We start from the raw sequence: 27,645 nt of genomic DNA, 5'->3' as shown, positions 1-27,645 counted from the left end.
CACTTCACCCACCCCTCCTATGTCTGAGCACTGCTGGGGGGATTCTGCACCCACCCCTCATATGTCTGGGCACTGCTGGGGGGACTCTGCACCCACCCCTCCTATGTCTGGGCACTGCTGGGAGTGAGAGGCACACACCCCTCATATATCTGGGCACTGCTGGGAGGACTCTGCACCCACCCCTCCTATGTCTGGGCACTGCTGGGAGTGATAGGCACCCATTCCTCCTATGTCTGGGCACTGCTGGGAGTGATAGGCACACACCCCTCATATGTCTGGGCACTGCTGGGAGGACTCTGCACCCACCCCTCATATGTCTGGGCACTGCTGGGAGGACTCTGCACCCACCCCTCCTATGTCTGGGCACTGCTGGGGGGACTCTGCACCCACCCCTCATATGTCTGGGCACTGCTGAGGGGACTCTGCACCCACCCCTCCTATGTCCGGGCACTGCTGGGAGTGATAGGCACACACCCCTCATATGCACTGCTGGGAGGACTCTGCGCCCACCCCTCCTATGTCTGGGCACTGCTGGGAGTGATAGGCACACAACCCTCATATGTCTGGGCACTGCTGGGAGGACTCTGCACCCACCCCTCCTATGTCTGGGCATTGCTGGGGGGACTCTGCACCCACCTCTCCTATGTCTGGGCACTGCTGGGGGGACTCTGCACCCACCCCTCCTATGTCTGGGCACTGCTGGGGAGACTCTGCACCCACCCCTCATATGTCTGGGCACTGCTGGGAGGACTCTGCACCCACCCCTCCTATGTCTGGGCACTGCTGGGGGGACTCTGCACCCACCTCTCATATGTCTGGGCACCGCTGGGGGGACTCTGCACCCACCCCTTCTATGTCTGGGCTCTGCTGGGAGTGATAGGCACCCACCTCTCCTATGTCTGGGCACTGCTGGGAGTGATAGGCACACACCCCTCATATGTCTGGGCACTGCTGGGAGGACTCTGCGCCCACCCCTCCTATGTCTTGGCACTGCTGGGGGGACTCTGCACCCACCCCTCCTATGTCTGGGCACTGCTGGGGAGACTCTGCACCCACCCCTCATATGTCTGGGCACTGCTGGGAGGACTCTTCACCCACCCCTCCTATGTCTGGGCACTGCTGGGGGGACTCTGCACCCACCCCTCATATGTCTGGGCACTGCTGGGGGGACTCTGCACCCACCCCTCCTATGTCTGGGCACTGCTGGGAGTGAGGGGCACACGCCCCTCATATATCTGGGCACTGCTGGGAGGACTCTGCACCCACCCCTCCTATGTCTGGGCACTGCTGGGAGTGATAGGCACCCATTCCTCCTATGTCTGGGCACTGCTGGGAGTGATAGGCACACACCCCTCATATGTCTGGGCACTGCTGGGAGGACTCTGCACCCACCCCTCCTATGTCTGGGCACTGCTGGGGGGACTCTGCACCCACCCCTCATATGTCTGGGCACTGCTGGGGGGACTCTGCACCCACCCCTCCTATGTCCGGGCACTGCTGGGAGTGATAGGCACACACCCCTCATATGCACTGCTGGGAGGACTCTGCACCCACCCCTCCTATGTCTGGGCACTGCTGGGAGTGATAGGCACCCACCCCTCCTATGTCTGGGCACTGCTGAGAGTGATAGGCACACAACCCTCATATGTCTGGGCACTGCTGGGAGGACTCTGCACCCACCCCTCCTATGTCTGGGCATTGCTGGGGGGACTCTGCACCCACCCCTCCTATGTCTGGGCACTGCTGGGGGGACTCTGCACCCACCCCTCCTATGTCTGGGCACTGCTGGGAGTGATAGGCACCCACCCCTCCTATGTCCGGGCACTGCTGGGAGTGATAGGCACCCACCCCTCATATGTCTGGGCACTGCTGGAAGGACTCTGCACCCACCCCTCCTATGTCTGGGCACTGCTGGGGGGACTCTGCACCCACCCCTCCTATGTCTGGGCACTGCTGGGAGTGATAGGCACACACCCCTCCTATGTCTGGGCAGTGCTGGGAGTGATAGGCACACACCCCTCATATGTCTGGGCACTGCTGGGAGGACTCTGCACCCACCCCTCATATGTCTGGGCACTGCTGGGAGGACTCTGCACCCACCCCTCCTATGTCTGGGCACTGCTGGGGGGACTCTGCACCCACCCCTCATATGTCTGGGCACTGCTGGGAGTGATAGGCACACACCCCTCATATGTCTGGGCACTGCTGGGAGGACTCTGCACCCACCCCTCCTATGTCTGGGCACTGCTGGGAGTGATAGGCACCCACCCCTCCTATGCCTGGGCACTGCTGGGAGTGATAGGCACCCACCCCTCATATGTCTGGGCACTGCTGGGAGGACTCTGCACCCACCCCTCCTATGTCTGGGCACTGCTGGGGGGACTCTGCACCCACCCCTCCTATGTCTGGGCACTGCTGGGGGGACTCTGCACCCACCCCTCCTATGTCTGGGCACTGCTGGGGCTGATGGCCACACACCCCTATGTGTCTGTCCACTGGCATGGTACGACCCGTACCCACGTCCTACGGCCTGGGTACGGCCCGTACCACCATTGCAGTGGTGATGTAGGGGTACGCTTGGTACGAGCCGTACCCACGTCCTTGTGGCATGGGTACGGGTCGTACCCCTATTGTTGGGGTGTCGTAGGGGTACGTACCGTACCCATGCCTTTAGGACGTGGGTACGGCCCGTACCAAGCGTACCCCTACATCGCCACTGCAATGGTGGTACGGGCCGTACCCATGCCTGTGGGACGCGGGTATGAGCCGTGCCACCATTGTGGCGGTGACGTAGGGGTACGCGTGGTACGGGCCGTACCCACGCTCTGGGGGTGTGGGTATGGGCCGTACCACCATTGTTGGGGTGCCGTAGGGGTACGCACCGTACCCATGCCTTAAGAGCGTGGGTACGGGTCATACCACGCCCACCCCTACGTCACCCCAAGAATGGCAGTACGGCTCGTACCCATGCCTTGGGACGTGGGTACGGGCCGTACCGCCATTGTTGGCGTGGTGTAGGGGTGGGCGTGGTACGACCCGTACCCACGCTCTTAAGGCATGGGTACGGTACGTACCACAATTGTTGCGTTGCCGGTTCTCGTCCATGTTGACTTCCATTGTGGTGGACGCAGGCCTTGGTGGAGACGCCCCCACCCCCGAAGTGACCAGGCCCTGGGGGTCAGGTATGTACAGGGCATGTTTGATTTTGGACTTGGGTGGGGGTTATGTTTCCTGCCCCTGCCCCCCCCTTTGACCCTGGGTGTTGTTCTGACCTTCTGCGGCGTCTGAGTCGGTTCCTGTACACCAGGTGGACTGCAATGAGGGCCGGGATGACACGTAGGTTGGGGTCCATGGCTGTGCGTCGCATACAGGTGCTCCTTGTGCGCGTCGTCCTGATTTCCTGACAATTTTTGGCTCCCGTAAAATATTGTCCATGCGGAGTGACGTCGGTACGAATCGTACTTGCTGGTTCGTGAAACGCTGCCTGACTCCGTCCGGACGTCACGTCCGCGGTGTCCCGGATCAGAATTGTGGGTATTTTTTGTTCGGTCGGTGTTTTTTACGATTCGTACGCAAATGGTGTTTGCGTACGAATCGTACTTGCATGTTTGTAAGGTATTTCTACCGGGTACGAGTCGGACGGAGAAAACGCTCCGTCCGATGGTTCGTACCCGGTTTCTCCAGGATCGGAATCAGCCCCAAGCTATTAATTAATTAATTGAACATAAATTACTTCCCATGCTTTACCCCTATAAACCCCACAACCCACACTTTAAATTAACTATACAACTTTGATATTAGTTTTCAATTAATTAATTAATATTAATTAACAACTTATTATCAATGAATTAAAAATAAATTACTTCCCACACTTTACCCCTATAAACTCCACAACCCGCACTGAAAATAATTACATAATTACCAGAATTAATTACCAATTAATTAATATTAATTAACAACAATTCATAATTAATAAATAATAAATGACTTCTCACAATTAACACTATAAAATCTCAATTAAGTAAATATTAATAAATACAAACTAATCATTAATTTATTATAACAATTACTTCCCTCCCTATTCCCTTATAAACCCACAACCCACTACAGAACTAAAAAATGCAAAATGTAATTAAAATAAAATTGATAACTACTAAAAATGTAACACATATATTAAAAAACATAAACAATTCCTGTACAAAAAAAATACATCACATGCATTTAAAATATATACTAAAATACATAACACTAATTAAAAAATCGATATTTTAAACAACTATATTTTTGCAAACAATATTAATGACTTCTATATTTTTTTAAACAATATTTCTTACGTTAAAATCGATATTGTTCACCACGATATTCCTGCTGTTGATATTTCTGTGTCACAATATATACAACTCAATATTTGTGTAAGTCGACATTTCTTATTCGATAATTTGTCTGAATACCAGTGCAGCAGATGTCATAGGAGATATTTTTGGTGCCATAATACCATCTGTAGGAGTGATTCTGAATGACCTGAAAATTAGAATGACCTCTATAATAGTGGACAAATTGGCTACTAGTACAGCAAATTCTTTGTTACATGTAAATACTGAGAAGATTGCAATAAGGTCTATGGTCTTGCAGAACGGACTTGTGTTAGACCTTTGCTAGCAAAAGAGGATGGAGTCTGCCGGATGGTGAAGGTTCAGCAATTTTGAACTTACATTCCAGATGACAGTAAGGACTTGGAGAAATATATTAAGAACATATTCTTGGCAAAGGATTTGAAAGAGCTGGAAGCGGCAGTTACTTGGTAAGATATTGGAAATGAGTATGCTTTGATAGGCAGATGGTTTGGAAACTTGGGAAGTGGGATTTTAGGTGTCATTTTCAAATCCTTCTGTTAATCGTCCTTTGTGCGATATTCCTATATTTTATCTTTAAGGGATATCAGCATGCACAAGTGAGACAGGGAGTGAAGAGAAAGAGCACACATGTAGAATTAGAAGAAGGTCAGAACAGATTTTTTGATGATATGAATCGTCTGTCCAAAAGATGCCCAAGACCAAAAGGTTTTGATTGATCTAACCAGATATTGAGCTGGTTGCAATCTGTGATGGCTATATCCCATTAGAGGGGAATTGAAGTAGCATAATTTTGGCTCTATCCTTCTTTGTTTGGCTCGGCCCATATATAAGTATTTCCACTTGGCCTTATGGACTTGTGTGACTCAATAATACTAATGAGATATGGCACACTGAAGGTATAGAAATGCATCTATTGTGTGTTGTGATATATAGGCGTGAGTGGGAATATTAACGTGTTCCTTTCCAGAAACATCTGAACTGCTGAAATTAATCTTTTATAGACTGAGATTGTAAGGTGATGCGCTAAAATGCATTTAATGTAGTGCATTTGCCAGGGATTAGTGAGAATGAATCATATGCAAGTTAATGCTGTCCTAAATAAATTATGACCAGTTGTTGTTTTTGCTTAATAAAATGTATTAGTTATTGTGCCACATATAAGAGTACTGCACGATATAGCTTGATTCATTATTAAAGATTACATTTATTGGATTATTTGTAAGTGTTTTAAAGAGAAATGTTAAGTTAGCTTGATTGTGGGCCTCAAGCTTACAGTCGAGACAATTAATACTAATGTGAAAGCTGTTTTCTGCATGTTTTTCTCCTTTTCAGGTGCAGATCAAAGCCATTTGTTAGTTAGGGAAAAGCACACTGTATTTCAGAGATAGAGAAGGGAGGAAGAGCTAGCAAGGTCAAATGATTTTAATGAAGAACAAAGGGAGTGTTAAAAGTTGGCACTATAAGACGAAGGGAGGAACCAAGGATGCTTTGGAAGCGGAGACTGGAAAACAGGAGTAGTGTTCAAGGTGCCAAGTTCTTCTCTGTGAATTGGAAAACATATTACGATGTAAATGAGGTCATGTTTTCTCGAATGTCCTTTTTGCAATTTAATTAGTGAACCTGCTTTGGGTTTAGTCAAATTCCCTTTAGACTTGGAGAGGTACAGACCTCTCTTGACATTTCTGATTGTGTGGCTTCATGCTATATATGATTCTTTACTTATAGAACTTCTAAAGAGATTCTGATGCTGATACCTTTCTTGCTACTTTGCTTCAATAGAGTTTCCCTTATCCTTAGGTTAGTGTACGGTTTAAAAGATTCTGCAAATCTTTTCCATGTATGGGGAGAAGGATTGAAACCATTTGACAGATCAACAAAACCATTTTTCTTATTTTATGTATCTCAGCTACTGGGATAATTATATGTACTCTACTGTTGAGGGCCAATATGTGAGATGCTTTAGTCTCCCTTGTCTATTTCATACTTTTATACCATGTTTTTTAGACTGATTTATATTAGTCTGGCTTTGAGTTTGTAATACACCTGTTACTGGTAACAACAAGATACTGTCTCAGACTTTTATTGTGTGGTCCTAATGATCACACTGTACTTTAAGATTTAAATCATCATTTACACCTCTTCCTCTCAGGCTACTACAAAGGTCTATTGACCAGAGTTGAATTAGAAGAAGCGGTCCAGAGCGTTCTCAGATGTGAACCAGGTCTCCTGTAATATAATAATAATACCAACCGTGTATGTACAACCCGTACCCCCACCCCAACCGTGTATGTACGACCCGTACCCTCACCCGCGTACGTATGGAGCGTACCCCCACCCCAACCGTGGATGTACGGACCGTACCCCCACCCCAACCGTGTATGTACGACCCGTACCCTCACCCGCGTACGTATGGAGCGTACCCCCACCCCAAGCGTGTATGTACGGACCGTACCCCCACCCCAACCGTGTATGTAGGACCGGTACCCTCACCCACGTACGTATGGAGCGTACCCCCACCCCAACCGTGTATGTACGACCCGTACCCTCACCCGCGTATGCATGGAGCGTACCCCCGCCCCAACCATGTATGTACGGCCCGTACCCTCACCCGCGTACGTATGGAGCGTACCCCCACCCCAACCGTGGATGTACGGACCGTACCCCCACCCCAACCGTGTATGTACGACCCGTACCCTCACCCGCGTACGTATGGAGTGTACCCCCACCCCAACCGTGGATGTACGGACCGTACCCCCACCCCAACCGTGTATGTACGACCCGTACCCTCACCCGCGTACGTATGGAGCGTACCCCACCCCAAGCGTGTATGTACAGACCGTAACCCCACCCCAACCGTGTATGTAGGACCCATACCCTCACCCACGTACGTATGGACTGTACCCCCACCCCAACCATGTATGTACGACCCGTACCCACACCCGCGTATTCATGGAGCGTACCCCCACCCCAACCGTGTATGTACGACCCGTACCCCCACCCCAACCGTGTATGTACGACCCGTACCCTCACCCGCATATGTATGGAGCGTCCCCCACCCCAACCGTGTATGTACGACCCGTACCCTCACCCGCGTATGTATGGAGCGTACCCCCACCGCAACATTCTAAGTACGGAGCGCACCCCAGGCCCCAACACCAGCACCTTCACACAACATCGCGCATGTACGAGTCGTACCAAGCCAGACACAAGGACAGCACTGTACAACAAAATTGCCGAAGTACACACCGTACACACGCTAAAAACGCACGTACACAACCAGGACAAAGCACAACAACACAAGAATACACTATTCGAATGGCACAAAGCAACAAAACATGTCCAACAAGCACAAATACAACACATTCACTGACCTGCAACTGCCAAAATCCCAAACAGAGGCCCAAAACACAACCACTCCTTATAACACACCCACCCAAAGTTCAAACACAGCCACACCCACCAATGGACCAATAAAAAGGGCCCACAGACACAAACCATGAGCCTTTGCAACAGACTCACTGCTGCCAGACCCCACAGACAACCTACAGCACCATACTTGAACCTTTACTACACCTTACACTTGCACACCTTCATACACACACCTTCACAAACACCCCCTCATCACATTCACACACACACCTGCACAACCACACCCACACACCCACAACCATCCACACCCACACCCCCCACAACCATCCACACCCACACCCCTCACCATGCCCACTAACAAGAATCCAAAGTTCACTAGCCAAGAGTAGGAGGTCCTTGTCGACGAAATCCTCAGAGTCGAGCCACACCTCTTTGGAACATTGGTCAGACAGACCAGCATTTCCGAAAAAACAGCCATGTGGCAGAGGATTGTCGATGCTGTGAATGCTGTTGCGTCCACCAGAAGGACCAGACATGAATGACAAGCCAGGTGGTACGATCTGCGGAGGAGGGTCCGAGCCAAAATGACCGACGACCACAACCAGGCCAACATCACTGGAGGAGGGCCGCCCCGCAGACCCGTACAATACCATCCCTGGGAGGAGAGGGTGATGGCCATACTGCCGGTGGTGGCAGTGGACGGATTAGAAGGACTCCGAGACCCGGGTGAGTACACAAACAACTCACCTCACATGGAGGGAACGTCATCCACAACCAAACTCACAATCAGTCACGCAACCACCCCAAGCTATCGCATGACTCAACCACACTCCATGAACACGCACATGCCACTAGCGCCACCATGCCCCATGCACCCAGCTGGACAATGCCAAGTCACAGGCCACAGAAAACACCAACACAAGACACGGTAAGCCGGATGGCGGGAGTGTGGGCCCCAAAAATCACATAGTGCAACTCAGAAGCAGACAACAATGCCCTCTGCCCATATGGCCTAGGTCACAGCCAGACAAACAGTGTGTCCCCACACAGGAAAGACTTGCCAGCAAATGGCGGACGCCTTGCATTAAGACATGGGGGTGAAGGCACTTTTTGCACATGACAGCAGCTAATGAACAGCCAACACTGTGAAAGAGTGGCAGCACACAATACCACAGCAGCAGCGCAGACACAGACACTACACCCAATGGGTGCCTGGAGATCAGAAACAAACTCACATCAACAAGCCAAGGGCCATTCAAAGATCTGCTAAAAGTGTGTGCCTAGGAATCTGGGCTGAGGTGACAGAGGGTGACACACAGAGGGAGGGAGAGGGGGAGAGAGAGGGAGGGAGACACAGGGAGACGGACAGAGGGAGGAGGCTGACACAGGGAGGGAGGGAGAGGGGGACAGAGAGGGAGTGAGAAAGGGACACACAGGGAGACCAATTCAGCCTTGTGGGGTGTGGGAATGTCTGCTCGTCAGCAGGTGGACTGCGTGCATGTAGACAAGGGTGGCCAGTACCTCAATCCCCCTCTCTTCTCCATGGCAAAACACAGGGCCATGTCTCAACCTGTGCACGAGCACAACGACAGCTACCTGCATTATATAAGTGTGTGGAACAACTCCATATGCCCACGTACAGTGCAACACGGAAGGCGCCAATGCATGGCTCGCCACACCTGCTCACTCCACTGCTGACTGCAGTCACAATTGACGCAGCAAGTAAGACTGTGCCACACATAGGTAAAGTCTCAAAAGCTGTGGCCAAGGGACATACCCATGCACAAGTGGAATGCAAGACATATCCAAATTCCCAGAGGAAATGTGCCAACTTTGAAACGAATGAAACATGGATGTTGCATGGAACATAAATAACATTGTGTCTCTCACACACAGGTCAACGTCGTGAATCACCCCCCAACACTGGGGGGGAAGACTCACAGGACCCGGCTCTGCGGGATGCCGATCCCACCGGCAGCGACGACTCTCACCACTCTGTGGACGACCCCGACCATCCTGGCCCCTCTGGTGTCCAACCACCTGCAGCACCTGCGTCAGGTACAACTGGGCCAACCACCACCCCCACTCCTGCCACATCCCAGGAGACACCCAGGATCTCTACCCCACCACCACAATGCAGCCAGGCTCACCAGGAGGGACACGGTGTACCGGGCACCCAGGAGGAGGCAGGCCACAACGCTAATGCCACCCCTCAGGGGTCCCGGAGACCCGATGTGCCCACAAGGGCAGGCCAGGTGCAAGTGGGCAGGGGTGGTGGGAGTGGAGGACGGCGGAGGCGCGAGCCTGACCAGTTGGCTGCGGAACCGGTATATTCCCATGTCAGAAACATCCTGGACACATACCAGCAGGACACCACGGGCATGGCCCAGGTTGTGTCCATCCTCGAGGAGATCAAGACCCAGCAGGCCCAGCAACATGCGGAGCAACATGCCTGTCTACTGCGACACCAAGGGCGGATGGAGGACAGACAGGCTGAGCTTGTGACGGTGTTCACCGGAATTCACAATACACTCCGTCGGATAGCCGACAACATGGGCAACCCTCCCTGTGCCGCCAGGCGTAGAACATCACCACCCACAGGGAGGGATCAGGAGGAGGAGGAGACATCCGACGGAGCATCCCAAACATCGTCACGGCCTGCTTCTGAGGGATCCCGCAGGAGGGCGGGTCGTCCACGGAAAAGACCGTGAGGGTCGGCGCAACAGCACCATCTCCCAGGACACCTGGCCTGGCACCTGGCCCACTGGACCAACAGCAGCACATCAGCAAAAGACATTCTCTGCCACATGGACTTGCTGGTCACTGTCTGACCAATGTTGACAAAGACTGTGGCATGGACTCTGAGGATTTCCAATGGCAAGGACACCAACTCCCCTAGTGAACTTTGGATTCCACACACCCGGAAAGCCCTTCATGTCATACCCCCCCCCCACGTACCCCAACAAAAATAAAAAGTTGCACGATGAAGAGATGATGCCTACATTTTGCATTATTACCTTACATGTGTCTTGTTAAGTCTAACCATGCCTGAGTTCTCATATGACTTCATCCATCCACACCCTGGGGCCTGAGTCTGGCACAGGACACACATGGGTCACAATGTATTAGGCAAGACAGACATGGAGCACCATACACACCCGTGATGGGCCCAACCAGCTGAGGGGGTGGCCGCACAACCGTGCCGACAGACATATTGAGTACAGCGACAGCCATGCGCAGAGGTCAGGGATCATGTGGAGAGTCCTGGGGGGCACCCAGGTATGTGTGGACAGGTGGCAGAACCATGTCCTGCAAGCTTGAGTCAGGTGGATGCAGAGAATGGTGGCCTGGCCAACGTTGGATGCATGGGGATGGCACATGTCACAATACCCACACAGTCATGGACATCATGCACAATACACAGTCTAATCCCACACAAACAGCTTGCATCTTGCTACTCGACACATAGACACATAGCCACTATCACGGAAATCCATGCCAGACATGCCGTATGCACCGTGGCAACACACCAGCATTGACTGAGAATAGGCACCTTGGAGGCATAGGGACACCTTTATTATTCATGTATTCGGGAATGCAGAGGCAACTCGGAGTACACATAAACAGGACATGTGGAGTAACATGTGGGTCCAACACTGGAACCCCCCTTCTGCAGCACAAATGCGTGATAGCCATGGAACTGGCACACAAGTGTCGGCTAACAGCTAAACACCCCCTGCTGCTCACGGAGAGGCTGCCATACACCATTGATCCTCTGATGTGGAAGTCCCACACCATGTCAAGCCAATGCAAACCGTATGTGTCCGAGGGCAGTGTTACACACATTGATGCCATCATCACAATCCACTATCCCATCACAGATGACTGTCAACAAGTCTGACCATCTATTCAGGTGTACCCAGCTACATGTCATGTGTCCCATGGTGATGCGACATGTCTGCAGAGGAACCAAACATCGACAGGGGCAGTGTGCACACATCGGAAACAACAGCCACACCCAATACACCCCTGATGCATCCCTTACCCTAAGGAGACTTCCAAACTTGTCCGTGCGTGTAACGCTGAGTCAGCACACGATGACGTGTCCATTAGGAATAGCAGTGCCACAACAATGCAACCAGCAGACGGCATGCGCAAGTACCTGGGGATGAGAGACACACAAGAAGTCAGCCACAAAAAGCACAGCCACTTGCATGTGCATGTACTCGACACATGTAAGGATGACAACATGCTAGGTCACAATTATGACTGGGGAAATACACTCATCACTGGCACCAGCACTCCAGTGACACATCCACACACACCTCTGACTCACGTGGCATACATGCAGATGGACACACACATCGCAACACATGCCACACGGGGACCAATGCGTGCACACACAGACACTGGTACTCACCACTAAGCAAAGAAGTCGCGTATGAGCCGACTCCGGATGTCCTCTTGCGGAACCACATCCTCCACATCACTAGCCCCATTGCCAAGCCCTTCGTCCTCCACGGGTGGATGGTCCTGATCATCTTGATCCAGGATGAGTGGCACAGCTTTCTCAACTGCCATGTTGTGCAGCATGCAGCAGACCATGAAGATTTTGCAGACCTTCGCCGGGGCATATGGGAGGGCGCCGCCGGTCTTGTGGAGGCATCTGAATCGGCTCTTCAGGAGGCCAAATGTCCTCTCTATCACTCGCCTTGTCCGGCCATGGGCGGTGTTGTAGCAGAGCTGGGCCGGCGTGATGGGGTTGCGGAGAGGTGTGATCAGCCATGGCATGTTGGGATAGCCAGCGTCCCCTACATGGAAACCACATGGACATAAGTAGGACAGGAGAAGCGGTCGTGCTGGAAGTCTACGCAAAATACAGGACAGACAGAGTGTACCCACCAACAACACATGCTCGTTCGTTGCGCAGCTGCGTCATCATTTCAGGCACCCTGCTACGCCTCATGATGTAGGCACCGTGTGCTGATCCTGGAAAACGAGCACAGACATGTGAAATCCCCATGTTGGACAGACACACCACAAGGGCATTGATGGAGTGGTAGTGTTTGCGATTCCTGTACGCTACCTCCTGTGCCTGTGGTGGTACCAAAGCCACATGTGTCCCATCTATGGACCCAATGACATGGGGCATCCCTCCCAGGGCATAGAATCCACGCTAGACCCCAGTCAACAGTTCAGGAGTTGGGAAATGGATGAACTCATACAGGTGAAGCAACATGGCCTCTAAGAAATCATGCAGCACACGGCTGAACATGCTCTGGGACATGCCACCAACATGAGCTATGGTATATTGAAAGGTACCCGTGGCAAGAAAATGTAGGGCTGCCATTACCTTCAGCTTGGGTGTCAGTGTCGTAGGATACCTGTGCAGCGGTTGCAGGTGTGGTGCCAGCCTTGCCGTCAACTCCTCAATCAACGGTTGGGGGAAGCGGTAGCACCGTATACAGTCATTCTCCCGCATGTCAGCCAAGTCCGGAATTGGTCGGGGAAGAGGCGGCGCTCTGCAGTAATTTGGAAGTGACAAGGAAGAGTGAGTGCCCTACAACAACAATTGATTTGTACTGAGCACATGTTAATCTGTCAATACACATATGCTACATACGGAGTCAGGTATGTGCCACATGCCCTGGACACGTATGGCTGACAGGTGACACTCCTACCAAGACCCAGCCACACACGGAGATTGTGAACCTCCACATGCCATGGCATGGGATTAGCTGTGTCCCAGTGTAAGTGAACAGCCAGACGCAACACAGGAGTGACATACAACAACACATCAGCAGAAGTAGGATGTCGATTTCAGAGACAGGTAGCGGAACACTAGAGCCACAGGTCACATGACATTACACTAGGACAGCCCACACACCTTGCCAATAAGGTATACATGTAATGACTTACCACACATACATTGAGAGGATGCAGACATGTCCTTGTTACGCTACTCCGTGTCCCATGCATACATACGCACCTCACATCCGATACCACATGTGGCCTGGTATGCGTAACAGTGTGCCATGTCCATCTACACACAGACACATGTTGGTTGCTGCAACAGCTGATGCTTTTGAGGGAGCACCAACATCAAGCTAATGGGAACACACCACACATACATGACATAGACACATCGTGCACCGTGGGTAGTCACATGTCTGGTGTGGTAACCCCTGTAGCGGGCATCAGGGGACTCTTGCGTGTGTTGTTGACTGTGCCATGCCAGTGACGCTCATCCCAAGTGTGCAGTACGACATGCACACATGTCAAAGGAGTTAAGGGCATGCCTGGCACACATTGCACCTTCACACATAACATCTGTACACATCTCATCATACATCTGTTGCCTTCTTGACTCAGGAGTAATGTGCCACATCACAGCCTTTCACACCTGTGCCCCACACATGTAGTACTCCCCAGACAATGCCTTGATGTCCATCCATGGACAAGTATGTCAGCTCTATTCTTTCCTGTGTGCTGCCTGTCACCACTGTGATGTGTGAAAGGCACCGTACATTCGCTCAGAGGGCCTGTGTACGTTCCCTATCACTATGGGAGTGCTGCCGTATGCGTACCCATAGTGATAGTGAGCGTACGCACGTGTGTACGGTCCATATCACTATGGGTACGCATACGCGAGCACACCCATAGTGATAGTGAGCGTACAGGCGAGTGTACGGTCCGTATCACTATGGGTGTGCTCGCGTATGCGTACCCATAGTGATACGGACCGTACACACGCCTGTACGCTCACTATCACTATGGGTACGCATACGCGAGCACACCCATAGTGATATGGACCGTACACACGCCTGTACGCTCACTATCACTATGGGTACGCATACGCGAGCACACCCATAGTGATACGGACCGTACACACGCCTGTACGCTCACTATCACTATGGGTGTGCTCGCATATGCGTACCCATAGTGATAGTGAGCGTACAGGCGTGTGTACGGTCCGTAACACTATGGGTGTGCTCGCGTATGCGTACCCATAGTGATAGTGAGCGTACGCACGCGTGTACGTTCCGTATCACTATGGGTGTGTTCGCGTATGCGTACCCATAGTGATACGGACCGTACACACGCCTGTACGCTCACTATCACTATGGGTATGCATACGCGAGCACACCCATAGTGATACGGACCGTACACACGCCTGTACTCTCACTATCACTATGGGTACGTATACGCGAGCACACCCATAGTGATACGGACCGTACACACGCCTGTACGCTCACTATCACTATGGGTACGCATACGCGAGCACACCCATAGTGATACGGACCGTACACATGCCTGTACGGGCCGTTGCTATGCATTTGGGGTGCCCTAGGGCCCCAGTACGCACCGTACCTGTGTGTGAAACTCCAAATTACATAGGGGACACATGAGGGACAAGTATAAAGGCCTACATGCATGCTGGTTGTCATGGAGACCAAGTTTAAAGTTTGAATTTTTTTCAGCAGGTGCACAGCAGAAGTCAGTTTGAATGAATCTACTTTGTTGCAATGTGGTTCTGGAGTTGACATCATGCTCAAGAAAAAAACACAATAAGAACCCACTGACTGAGCTAAGTTTGAAGGGATTGGAGGAAACATAGGATGCAAATGTGAGTGACCAATCACTCTGTACTCCTGTGCATGAAACAGGCCAGCAAGGCAGATATAAGGCAGCCAGGTCCCATGAGGGAGCACTTGCCTGCACATCTTTAGATTCTACGACCCAGCTGCTGCTACTGATTCCCTGGAACCATGTCAAGGTCTGTGGAGAGGGCACAGCCTTTCACCCTGGAGGAGAACCTGGCATTGCTGGATGTAATCCTCCCACAGTACCCCCTGCTGTATGGACGACCAGGGTATCAGGTGAGTGCAGAGTCTACTAGCACAGACTGTGTCCCTTTTTTGTGACTGTGACTTCTGGCATTGTGTCCAGGTGTGACACACATGCTATGTACTGTAGGGGGGTCCCAGGCGGGGGAATGCCTGATGTCTCCCAGCCAGAGCATGCTGTGGTGCATGTCTGCCGTCCTCACTTGCATTGTGTTTACTGTGACAATCACTGCATGGTGCATGCCACATTCTGCCTGTCTTGTCCTCCTGGGAATGTAGCCTCTACAGTCCTCATTTGATTATGTGGTCAGCCCAGTGTGACAGGTGACTGTACCCACAGATGTGTGTTATTTCTGTGTACCTGTGCTGAGAGTGTCCACATGATGTGTTCGTACCCTTGACATCGGTGTGTGTGTAAGTCCCCTGTCATGTGGGTGGGTGCATATGTGGAGTGTGGCACCCGGGCTGCATGAGGGATGGATATACCCTGCCCATGTGATGTGAGCAGGGAGCAGTGCTGTGTGTCTGACGTGCAGAGCCAGCCCCACACCTGTGAGCCCCCCCGTCTAGTGGCACATGTGCAGAGTGAGGTTTGTCACTGCATTTGGTAATGGCAGGTGAATGTCCTGTGCCTGTGTGTGTCTGTGTACTCTGCTGAGGTACCGTCAGTGGCCTGTGGCATGTGACTGCTTAGAGGTGCTGCACATAATCCTGGTGTAGCTTGTGATGCACAGTGTGAGCCTGGATCATTGATTGTGTCGTTGCCCTCATTCCACCTGTGTACTTTCAATGGCACGTACTGCTTTTGCCCTTCCCCAGAGGATCATGTCCCTATGACAAAGGTGCAATGCGTTGGATGCATACTATGCCTTGTTGTAAACAGCAAATTTGTTCTAATATGTGTCTCTGTGACATGTGCCAGGTGTATTGATGTAGTGTCACTTGTTCATCCTCACAGGTAGGCGCCCCTGCCAAGAAGCAGATCTGGATGAACGCCGTCAATGCCGTGAGGAGGACGGACGGTCGCAAGCGGCGCCTGGCCCAGGTGAGGAAACGCTGGCAGGATATCCGGTGCTGGACGCGGAGGATCGCACGGGTCCTGCTGGGGGACTCACCTGAGACCCATAAGAACCGCGGGCGCTGCCGTCTGACCCACATCCACAAGCGTGTGCTGGCGGTGGTATTTCCAGACTTGGACAGGCGCTTACAGGAGAAGCAGCAGCAGGAAGGGGGTAGGTACATGTGTGTTTGTTGTGTGTCACCAGCATTTGTAAGTGCACAGTTGCATGGATACACTGCCAGGGTTTAAAGGTGCTGTGCAGATCCTGTTACCCACAGTATAGCGGTGCTCTCCTGCCTCCCTTCCCCTCCTTGCAATGTGTTCCCTGGTCTCTGTGTAGTCACTCCTTCACAAGGTTATGTAGGTTGGCACTTTATCCACGTGAACTATGCCTGTAGCATCATGTGTGGGGGTGGTGTGTAACAGGTTTTGGGACCTTGCCTGTGCCCTGTCCAGTTGAGTACTTGTGGGTTCTATGTCAGTTGGCACTGATGCTGAGTCCAGACATGGGAGTTAGTCTCTCAAGTGTCATGCCTTACAGCACGCATGTCCTATGTTGTGGCCTGTGACATGATGTGCATGAGTGTGCGATACGCATAGTGCAGGGATGCTGGCGTGTGTTGCAGTCATTCCCATTCAGGACCATGGAGTTGTGTGGCCACTACTGTCCCCTGGGGCATATTTTCCTAGGTGTCATGTGTGTCATCACAAAATGTGGACACTCTCAGTGTCTACAGCATAGGTTGTGCTCTGTGCCATTGTCCCCTGGCACCATGTATATTGACGTAAAATGTAGTACAAGTGTCCACTGTACAGCCTGACCTGATTTTCCTTGTTCATACTCACGGTGGCCAGTGCCTGTGTGTCTTGTTACAATCATCTGATGATGACCATTTGTACATGATTATTTGGACAGGCGCACCTTGGGTATTTTGTGTCCAATCTTGCATTTATCCAGCCCATGTGTATTTCACCCAGACTAAGAGATGTAAGTGCTTCCTGTGTCTCAACAAATTGTCTCATGTAGGGGGTGGTTGGTGCGGGCAAAGCCTGCATGTCAAAACCTGATATCTCCTTGCTAGGTCTGGCCAGTGTGTGATGTTTGTCTGCACATACACTCAAGGTGCAGTGAGCCAGTCATGGTGTGCATGTTTTCAGTATTACCTATGCAGCATGTGCCTCAAGTTCATGGATATGGTCCCTGCTCATCCCTATTTTCGGCAACGCTGTGTGGTGCAGATGCAGTGCTGAATTGTCCCCAGGGCCTGGCTCCTCTGTCAAAATCCATTTAATGTCATTTGCTATTGTGTCATGCTCTCCATAGTTTTTCAGTGGCATGGTGGGTCAACCAACTGTGTGTTGCATGCCCAACATCTGTACTTTTTTTGTAGATGTTACTCATCTTTCTTTTCAGGCTATGCACTGTAACCTATGTAGATTGGACTCATGTGACATATGTATACAGGTGTATGATTAATTGCTGTCTCTTCACCTTGCCCACAGCATCGCCGGGGGACACGGAGGGAGACATCAGCACAGACGGAGCGGAGGGACCGAGCACCAGTGCCAGCGGTGACATCGTGGCTGGCACATCGAGTGGAACTGAGGCGGAGGAGAGTGAGGCCGAGGACCTGTCCACTGGCACGACAGAATATGAAGCTGACGGGTCCGAGGATGATCTCTCCGAGTGGGCGGAGGCTGCACCAGCAGCTGACAGTGGCACAACATCTCTCCTCGCCCCTCCATTGCCATCAGCCGCCTCCCACTTGCTCGTGTCCCTTCCCAGCGTGCCCAGTCACCACATGTCTCCTTCCTGCCAGGCACCGGACCCCCTGCCCCTGTCTCCACTGCTGCCGCCAATGCAGAGTCTGTGGACATCCAGCGGCAGTTGCAGGTTGGTCAGGCTGTGATGCTTAATGTCCTCCATGGCCACAGCCAAGTGCTGAACAACATGGAGGCATACTTGGAGGGCATTTTCTCATCGCAGGCTGACCAACGCAACTTGCTGAGGTCCATTGACTCAACACTGACTGCAGCAGTGGGTCTCCTGCAGCGCTACGTCCAACCCCCTACCCCATCCACACTTCCCACTCCCATGCCTGTCCCACGTACACCCAGACGTCAGCATGCACCCACCACAACAAACACAGGCACCACACCAGCAGGGAAGGTCAAACGCACACCTCCTGGCACGCACACACAGGGTGAAGTAGGCACACCCACTGGGTCGGGGGGCAAACGTAAGACACGCAGCCAGAGTGGGAGTCCGCATTCCACCAAATCCACTCCCTCCAAATCCCCTCCCCTCAGCTCTCCTGGCCACATATCCGGCAAAGACTCCTTTATGGCCGCTCTGTCCCTGAGCCCCACAGTGACACCACCCCGCAAGCGGTCAAGGGAGTCCCCGGTCAGGGTGGTTGAGTCCCCCCCCCTGTCCACACCCTCCCCCAGTGGCGCTGCGACCCATCCCTCCGCCCCCCCCTCCTTGGGGCCTGTGGTTCCTTCGGGTGCAGGGGAGTCGCTGGAGGACCTTGCTAAGGTGTGCAGCGCCATCCTGGCCTCTGCCTTTGGCCCTGCCCCACCCCCTGTGGTGGAGTCCTCCATCCCTGCACCCACGACGCCTACCCTTCACCCTCATGTCCCTGCGGTGCCTGGTCCTTCCCCCCCACATGATGCCCTCCCCTCTTTGGAAGACGAAGGAGTCTGACTGTGCAGGCAAGCTAGGGGACACGCGTCCCACTGTGTCCCCCACCTGGATATGAACTTTGGATTGCCCTATGGGCATTGTACATTTTGAACTTTCAAGGGACAAACAGATTTTTGGATGCTGAATAAAGCAATTTCTTTTTCCTTAGTACACTACTGTCTGTCTGGTATTGCTGTTGGTGGACCTGCACCATTATTTTGGGTGGTGATTATGTGTTGGGTGTGTGGGAATTGTAGTCTTGTGCTGGTCATAGGGTGGAACCTGGTATCTGTGTGCCATAATAAGCTGTTGGCTACATAACTTTGTTCATGTAAGCAGTTACTGCATGGTGACATCGTCCCAAGGTGTGTTCCTTCCTCTGTTTAACCTGACATCTTCCCTGCAGGGTCTTTCCAATATGTGGTGCTGAGCTGTGTCTACATTGGCTGGGTGTGTGACGGACTTGTTAGACTTGGGCCATGCATGGTGAGCGATGTCTCCACCTGCATCATTCGTGGCGTCCTTGGTGGTCACTGTACTTGTGTATGTAGACTGTTGTCATGACTTCATGTGGACATGTTTTCTTTTTGGCGCTATGCATGTGTATACTCCCAGCCTCGCACACATGTGGTACATGTACTGCAGGATCTTTGTGCACCTGACTGACATTTGTGGGCATTGGATCTGTGGGTACTCCACCCTTTTCTTTGCAGGCGCACTGCTGTGAGTGTTAGGCACCCACCCCTCCTGTGTCTAGGCACTGCTGGGAGGACTCTGCACCCACCCCTCCTGTGTCTGGGCACTGCTGGGAGGACTCTGCACCCACCCCTCCTGTGTCTGGGCACTGCTGGGAGGACTCTGCACACACCCCTCCTGTGTCTGGGCACTGCTGGGAGGACTCTGCACACACCCCTCATGTGTCTGGGCACCTCTGGGAGGACTCTGCACACACCCCTCCTGTGTCTGGGCACTGCTGGGAGGACTCTGCACACACCCCTCTTGTGACTGGGCACTGCTGGGAGGCCTTTGCACACACCCCTCCTGTGACTGGGCACTGCTGGGAGTGTTAGGCACCCACCCCTCCTGTGTCTGGGCACTGCTGGGAGGACTCTGCACCCACCCCTCCTGTGTCTGGGCACTGCTGGGAGGACTGCACCCACCTCTCCTGTGTCTGGGCACTGCTGGGAGGACTCTGCACACACCCCTCCGGTGACTGGGCACAGCTGGGAGGACTCTGCACACACCCCTCCTGTGTCTGGGCACTGCTGGGAGGACTCTTCACACACCCCTCCTGTGTCTGGGCACTGCTGGGAGGACTCTGCACACACCCCTCTTGTGACTGGGCACTGCTGGGAGGCCTCTGCACACACCCCTCCTGTGACTGGGCACTGCTGGGAGTGTTAGGCACCCACCCCTCCTGTGTCTGGGCACTGCTGGGAGGACTCTGCACCCACTCCTCCTGTGTCTGGGCACTGCTGGGAGGACTCTGCACCCACCCCTCCTGTGTCTGGGCACTGCTGGGAGGACTCTGCACACACCCCTCCTGTGTCTGGGCACTGCTGGGAGGACTCTGCACACACCTCTCCTGTGTCTGGGCACTGCTGGGAGGACTCTGCACACACCCCTCTTGTGACTGGGCACTGCTGGGAGGCCTCTGCACACACCCCTCCTGTGACTGGGCACTGCTGGGAGTGTTAGGCACCCACCCCTCCTGTGTTTGGGCACTGCTGGGTTGACTATGCACCCACCCCTCCTGTGTCTGGGCACTGCTGGGAGGACTCTGCACACACCCCTCCTGTGTCTGGGCACTACTGGGAGGACTCTGCACACACCCTCCTGTGTCTGGGCACTGCTCGGAGGACTCTGCACACACCCCTCCTGTGTCTGGGCACTGCAGGGAGGACTCTGCACACACCTCTCTTGTGACTGGGCACTGCAGGGAGGCCTCTGCACACACCCCTCCTGTGACTGGGCACTGCTGGGAGTGTTAGGCACCCACCCCTCCTGTGTCTGGGCACTGCTGGGAGGACTCTGCACCCACCCCTCCTGTGTCTGGGCAATGCTGGGAGGACTCTGCACACACCCCTCCTGTGTCTGGGCACTACTGGGAGGACTCTGCACACACCCCTCCTGTGACTGGGCACTGCTGGGAGGACTCTGCACACACCCCTCCTGTGACTGGGCACTGCTGGGAGGACTCTGCACACACCCCTCCTGTGTCTGGGCACTGCTGGGAGGCCTCTGCACACACCCCTCCTGTGTCTGGGCACTGCTGGGAGGCCTCTGCACACACCCCTCCTGTGACTCGGCACTGCTGGGAGGACTCTGCACCCATCCCTCCTATTTCAGGATATGTACGCTTAGAACATACACGGGTGTGGGTTCGCTCCATGCATATGAGGTGGGGGTACGGTCTGTACGTACACTGTTGGCATGGGGGGTATGCTCCATGCATACGTGGGTGAGGGTACGGGTCGTACATACACGGTTGGGGTGGGGGTATGCTCCATGCATACGGGGTGGGGGTACGGTCCGTACGTACACTGTTGGCATGGGGGTATGCTCCATACGTACGCGGGTGAGGGTACGGGTCGTACTTACACTGTTGGGGTGGGGGGTACGCTCCATACGTACGCGGGTGAGGGTACGGGTCGTACATACACGGTTGGTGTGGAGGTACGCTCCATGCATACGCCGGTGAGGGTACGGGTCGTACATACACGGTTGGGGTGGAGGTACGCTCCATGCATACGCGGGTGAGGGTACGGGTCGTACTTACACTGTTGGGGCGGGGGGTATGCTCCATATGTACGTGGGTGAGGGTACGGGTCGTACTTACACTGTTGGGGTGGAGGGTACGCTCCATACGTACGCGGGTGAGGGTACGGGTCGTACATACATGGTTGGTGTGGAGGTACGCTCCATGCATACGCGGGTGAGGGTACGGGTCGTACTTACACTGTTGGGGTGGGGGGTATGCTCCATACGTACGCGGGTGAGGGTACGGGTCGTACTTACACTGTTGGGGTGGGGGTACGCTCCATACGTACGCAGGTGAGGGTACGGGTCGTACTTACACTGTTGGGGTGGGGGGTACGCTCCATACGTACGCGGGTGAGGGTACGGGTCGTACTTACACTGTTGGGGTGGGGGGTACGCTCCATACGTACGCGGGTGAGGGTACGGGTCTTACTTACACTGTTGGGGTGAGGGGTACGCTCCATACGTACGCGGGTGAGGGTACGGGTCGTACTTACACTGTTGGGGTGGGGGGTACGCTCCATACGTACGCGGGTGAGGGTACGGGTCGTGCTTACACTGTTGGGGTGGGGGTACGCTCCATACGTACGCAGGTGAGGGTACAGGTCGTACTTACACTGTTGGGGTGGGGGGTACGCTCCATATGTACGCGGGTGAGGGTACGGGTCGTACATACACGGTTGGGATGGAGGTACGCTCCATGCATACGCGGGTGAGGGTACGGGTCGTACTTACACTGTTGGGGTGGGGGGTACGCTCCATGCATACGGGGGTGGGGGTACGGTCCGTACATATCCGTACCCACGCTATGGAATGCTTGTGCGGGCCGTACCCAGGCCTTTGCCACGTGGGTACAGCCGTCCTGCCATTGTTGGGGTGACGTAGGTGTGGGCGTGGTACGACTCGTACCCACGCTCTTAAGGCGTGGGTACGGGACGTACCTGTATTGTTGTGTTGCCGGTTCGCGTCGTCAACCACTTCCGTTGTGGCGGACACTGGCTTTGCTGGACACGCCCCCACCCCCTCGTAGTGACCAGGGCCTGGGGGTCAGGTATGTCCAGGGCATGTGTGCTGTGTGACTTTGGTGGGGGTTTTGTGGCCTGCCCCTGCTCCTGCCCCCCTCCCCTTTCCCCCCTCCCTTTGTTGTTCTGACCTTCTGCGGCGTCTGCGTCGTAACCTGTAGAGGAGGTTGACTGCTATGAGGGCCGGGATGACACGTAGGTTCGGGTCCATGTCTGTCCGTCGCGTGCAGGTACTCCTTGTTCGCGTCGTCCTGATTTCCCGGCAGTTTTTGGCTGCCAGAAAATATTGTCCGTGCGGGATGACGTCGGTGCGAATCGTACTTCCTGGTTCGTGAATGGCAGGCTGCGTGCGTCCCGACGTCACGTCGGCGCTTTCCCGGATCACATTTGTATGTTTATTTTCGTCGGTCGGGGTTTTGTACGATTCGTACGGAAATAGTATTTCCGTGCGAATCGTACTTACATGTTTGTATATTGTTACGACCAGGTACGCGTCGGACGGAGAATATGCTCCGTCCGACGGCTCGTACCCGGTTTTTACAGGATCGTGATCGGCACCCTAGTCTTTTCTTTGTTCAGCATAGAAAGTAATAAACTGCAATATCAGAACACAATAATGAGGTAAATAATAGTAAAATGACACATAAAAGAGTTTAAGATCAAGACATACAGAGCCAAATTCACAAAGATACTCTGCAGTCATGGCAGAGGCTACGCAGTCGTGGCGAGTCTCTGCACTCATGACGGAATCTCCCCACTGCAGTTCCCATTGTGGAGATTCCACAACAAGGGCAGAGATTCAGCCACAACTGGGGAGCCTCCGCCCCGACTGCAAAGGCTCTTTGTGAATCAGACCCACAGTCTAGGACAGTAATTATTACCCTAGCTATTTTCAAATACTAACAGCAAACTTTATAAATTCATGCATGCTGAAACAAACACATTCATTTGAGAGTAATTGAAGAGATTTAGATCCATTAACTCTATCAATGCCACAATTTGAACAAAAGGAAGAAGCTAGTTTGATCTATAAAAATACTCCAGTTGGACAACTTTAATTTGTCTGTCTAAAGGAGACAACCAACCAGTTCTGGAATCTGTAAGCAATATCCACACAATCAGGAGTTTCTAATTGCTTGTTCTTCCCCACCCAGTAAACTCGTCTCACATATTTAGGTTGCGAAGAAGAACAGATCCTCCCTAAGATATACCAGGGCAGCATTTCTACCAAGTGACCACTTTCTATTTCAGTTCTAAGTAACCCTCTTTATTACGATCATTTAGAAAGGGAAAATATTTACGTATAAGAATGTAAGAGTAGCTTGGGGAGGGAGTTGTAAAATATCACAGGTACCAATAGACCTTTCTGCTCTCAATGAGTCAGGTAATGAAAGGTGGATAGGATAAGTGTCTTGAAAAGGAACTGAAAGGATGGGCAGAAATATGGTTTTGGAAGCTTGCTTGTCATGCCCTTACACTGATGATATATTTGAAATTTTCTATAAGGAAAAACAAAAGTTGAATAATCACTTAGCATTCAGTGTCTTTATGATTATCTATTCCTTAGCCCGGCCACCAACTGTAAACTCCTTAAAGCAAGCATTCTGACATTTGGTGTGGTGCCTTTTGTGCACTGTGCATTAAGAAGGACATATTTGCTAACATTTGAAAAAAACTTCCCGGGACACTTTGCAACACAGGGTTGCTGTAGATAGAAAGTTCTTGTTTGTGTACCTGTGTGCAATAAAGATGAACAATTTCTACAACCAAATTACTCCAGGAAAGTCTCCAGCTTGCCGGGACTGTCCCTGCAAAAACAGGACAGTTGGCAGCTATGGAAGGATTGCTTTCTCTCGCTTCCAGAACCACCAAGACACTCTGGCCTATGCAGTCCTTAGCCCAGCCACCAACATTAAACTCCTTACAGCAAGTGTGTCACGCTGAAGAGATGAATGGTGCTTTTTGTAGCGCTGTGCAAATTAAGTGATTACCTCCTCCCAACTTCACAATCACCAAGGCACTCTGGGTTACATAGTACATGGCCCAGCTACCAACATAAAAATCCTTCCAGCAAGCGTCAAGCACTGCTGACAAATATGGTGCTTTACAGTGCTGTGCAAATGGGAGTGGTTTTCTCGTCCCGATCCACCACCAGCCAAGGCACTACGGCCTATGCACTTTTTAGCCTAGTCACCAATACCAAAGTCCTTACATCAAGTGTTCCACACAGATGGAAAGGATGGCACCCTTTGCAGTGCAGTGTAATGGTTTCTTCATCCGACCTTCACCATTTTAAAGGTAATCTAGTCTATGTAGTCCGTAGCCCAATCTCCAACAACAAAGTCCCAACAGCAAGCATTCTGCACTTTTTAGAAGGGTGTTGCTTTTTATAGCCCCGTGCAAATGGGAATGGTCAGTACCACCAAGGCACTAAGGCACTCGGGGAATGTAGCCCCTGGGCCAGCCACCAGCAGCAAAGTTCTTACAACAAGAACCCTATGCAATGGAGAAAGATGGTGCTTTTTGTAGGACTGTGCAAATGGGAGTGGTGTCCTCCTCCTCCCTTCACCACCACCAAAAACCTGGGGCTATGTAGGGCTTATCCCAGCCACCAGCAACAAAGTCCTTGCCATAAGTATCCCACGCTGCAGAAAAGAAGGCACTTTTTGTAGCAAATAGGAATGCACCAGCTGCCAAGATCTTTGTGTGCCCAGCAATTTTGAGTGGATAATAATAATGGTAAGATAACTCTATTTGTAAGAATACTTGCTGGATGGATCTGTGTTTTGTCTAGCCACAGTTTTGACTCAAAGTAGTGTAGAAGAATAGTGCGCCTGCTTTAAAGCACATAATGTAACATGGAAATTACAGATTTATTCATGTAGGTAGGTAAGTGGGTTACTGCTTTTGACACGGATCCTTTTGTTACTTGAAGCTCATTAATTGCACTTCTTGAAGTATAGCACACAGAGAACTATAAAATGTCAATAAAGCAAACTGCAAGGCTTGGGTTTAGAACCTTATATTTTTTTCCTCAATCTGCAATTATTCTAAGGTTGCCAGAAAGGGCTCCTTTGGGTAGTAAGAAACTCTTATTAGTACAGACAACCCCAATCACCGTGTTACGTTTTAAATCCTGACCTTGTGTTTTCTCAGCACCTTGCACTTTTAACATAATGCCTACAAGTAAGGACGAAATGTCCTCCAACACCTTTTAGCCCTCTGTTAGAACTGGGATTACTGGTTCTCTGAGGAATGCACCCAGACCAGGCAGGAACTGTCACTCTAGTCAGGGTAAGCTAGGTGCACACCAAAAGCCACCATATGCTCACTCTCTGGTACCTTGGCACAGAGTAGTCAGGCCTATCTAAAGAGGCAATGTCTAAAGTATTTCTGCAACACACTCACACAGTAGCACAATGAATACACCACAAAAGGACTCTACACAGGTTTAGAATAATAGATTATTACATTCTGAATAAAACAAGAATAAAACGACAGAAATCCAATGTATAGAAGTTGAGATATTGAATTTTAAAGGGATAAACACAATAAAGCGCTTAGAAGGAAGTAGCTCTGAAAAGGTTTCTTTGGGTTATGCTGGACCAGGGCAAATTCAGAGGTTGGGCCGACTGTGATGGAGCGCCAGCCAGAAACAGGACCCACACAGGCCCTGGTGAACAAAGTACCTTTCCTGGTTGCAAACAGTGAGATGCATCGATCTACTCCACACAGTGAAGGCGATGCGTCTGTTCTGAAGATGAATGCTGAGTTGAGAGACATCAAGCAATGCACCGGATTCTGCCATGCAGTCCAGCGTATGTGCCACTCTCACCAAGCTGCAGCGGTGGAGCTACACTGTCCGATGCATCGATCTCTGGAGGAAAGTGCTGGTTCCGAAGCGATGCACCAATTTTACTCCCGCAACCAGGTCGATGCACTGGTTCTGCTACAAGCAGACAGGAGATGTGGCGAAATCCGTGTTGCAAGTATCTAAGCCACTTCCAGTGAGTCAGGCACAGGGGTAGACTTTGATATCCCTGAGTCTCAAGCAACAGGATGCAAGCCAACAAGCCCTTGGAGATCACTTGGAGTGTAGGCAGAGTTAATCTCTCCTTCAGCAGAGTCAGAGAGCAGCATGCAGAAGGGCAACAAACAGAAATACAGGCCTTACAGATCAGCAGTCCTGTTGAGTCCTTTAAGCAGCACAGCAGTTCTTCTGGCAGAGCTTCAGTTACAAGTCCAGTAGTGTCTGATTTTAGGGGATCAGAGACCCAGTACTTATATACAAAAGTGCCTTTGAAGTGTGGGGCTTTCTGAAGTGCACAAGCATCCCTTTCAACCAGTCCTGTCTGCCAGACTCTCTGTGGGGATGGGGGCAATCAATCATTTGTGTGGGGACAGGACACTGCCTATTCAAGTGAAGTGTTCGCCCCTCCCTTCCATCCTGCCCAGGCAAGGCCATCAGAATGCAGAGGTATGTAGATGGGTCCTCAGACATACCTATCCTTCCTGAGTTGTGGCTGTCTAGAGGGTATGCAAAACA

Source organism: Triturus cristatus, chromosome 1_1 (genome assembly GCF_964204655.1).
Source record: "Triturus cristatus chromosome 1_1, aTriCri1.1, whole genome shotgun sequence".
NCBI lineage: Eukaryota > Metazoa > Chordata > Amphibia > Caudata > Salamandridae > Triturus > Triturus cristatus.
This window is presented reverse-complemented; position numbering follows the sequence as displayed.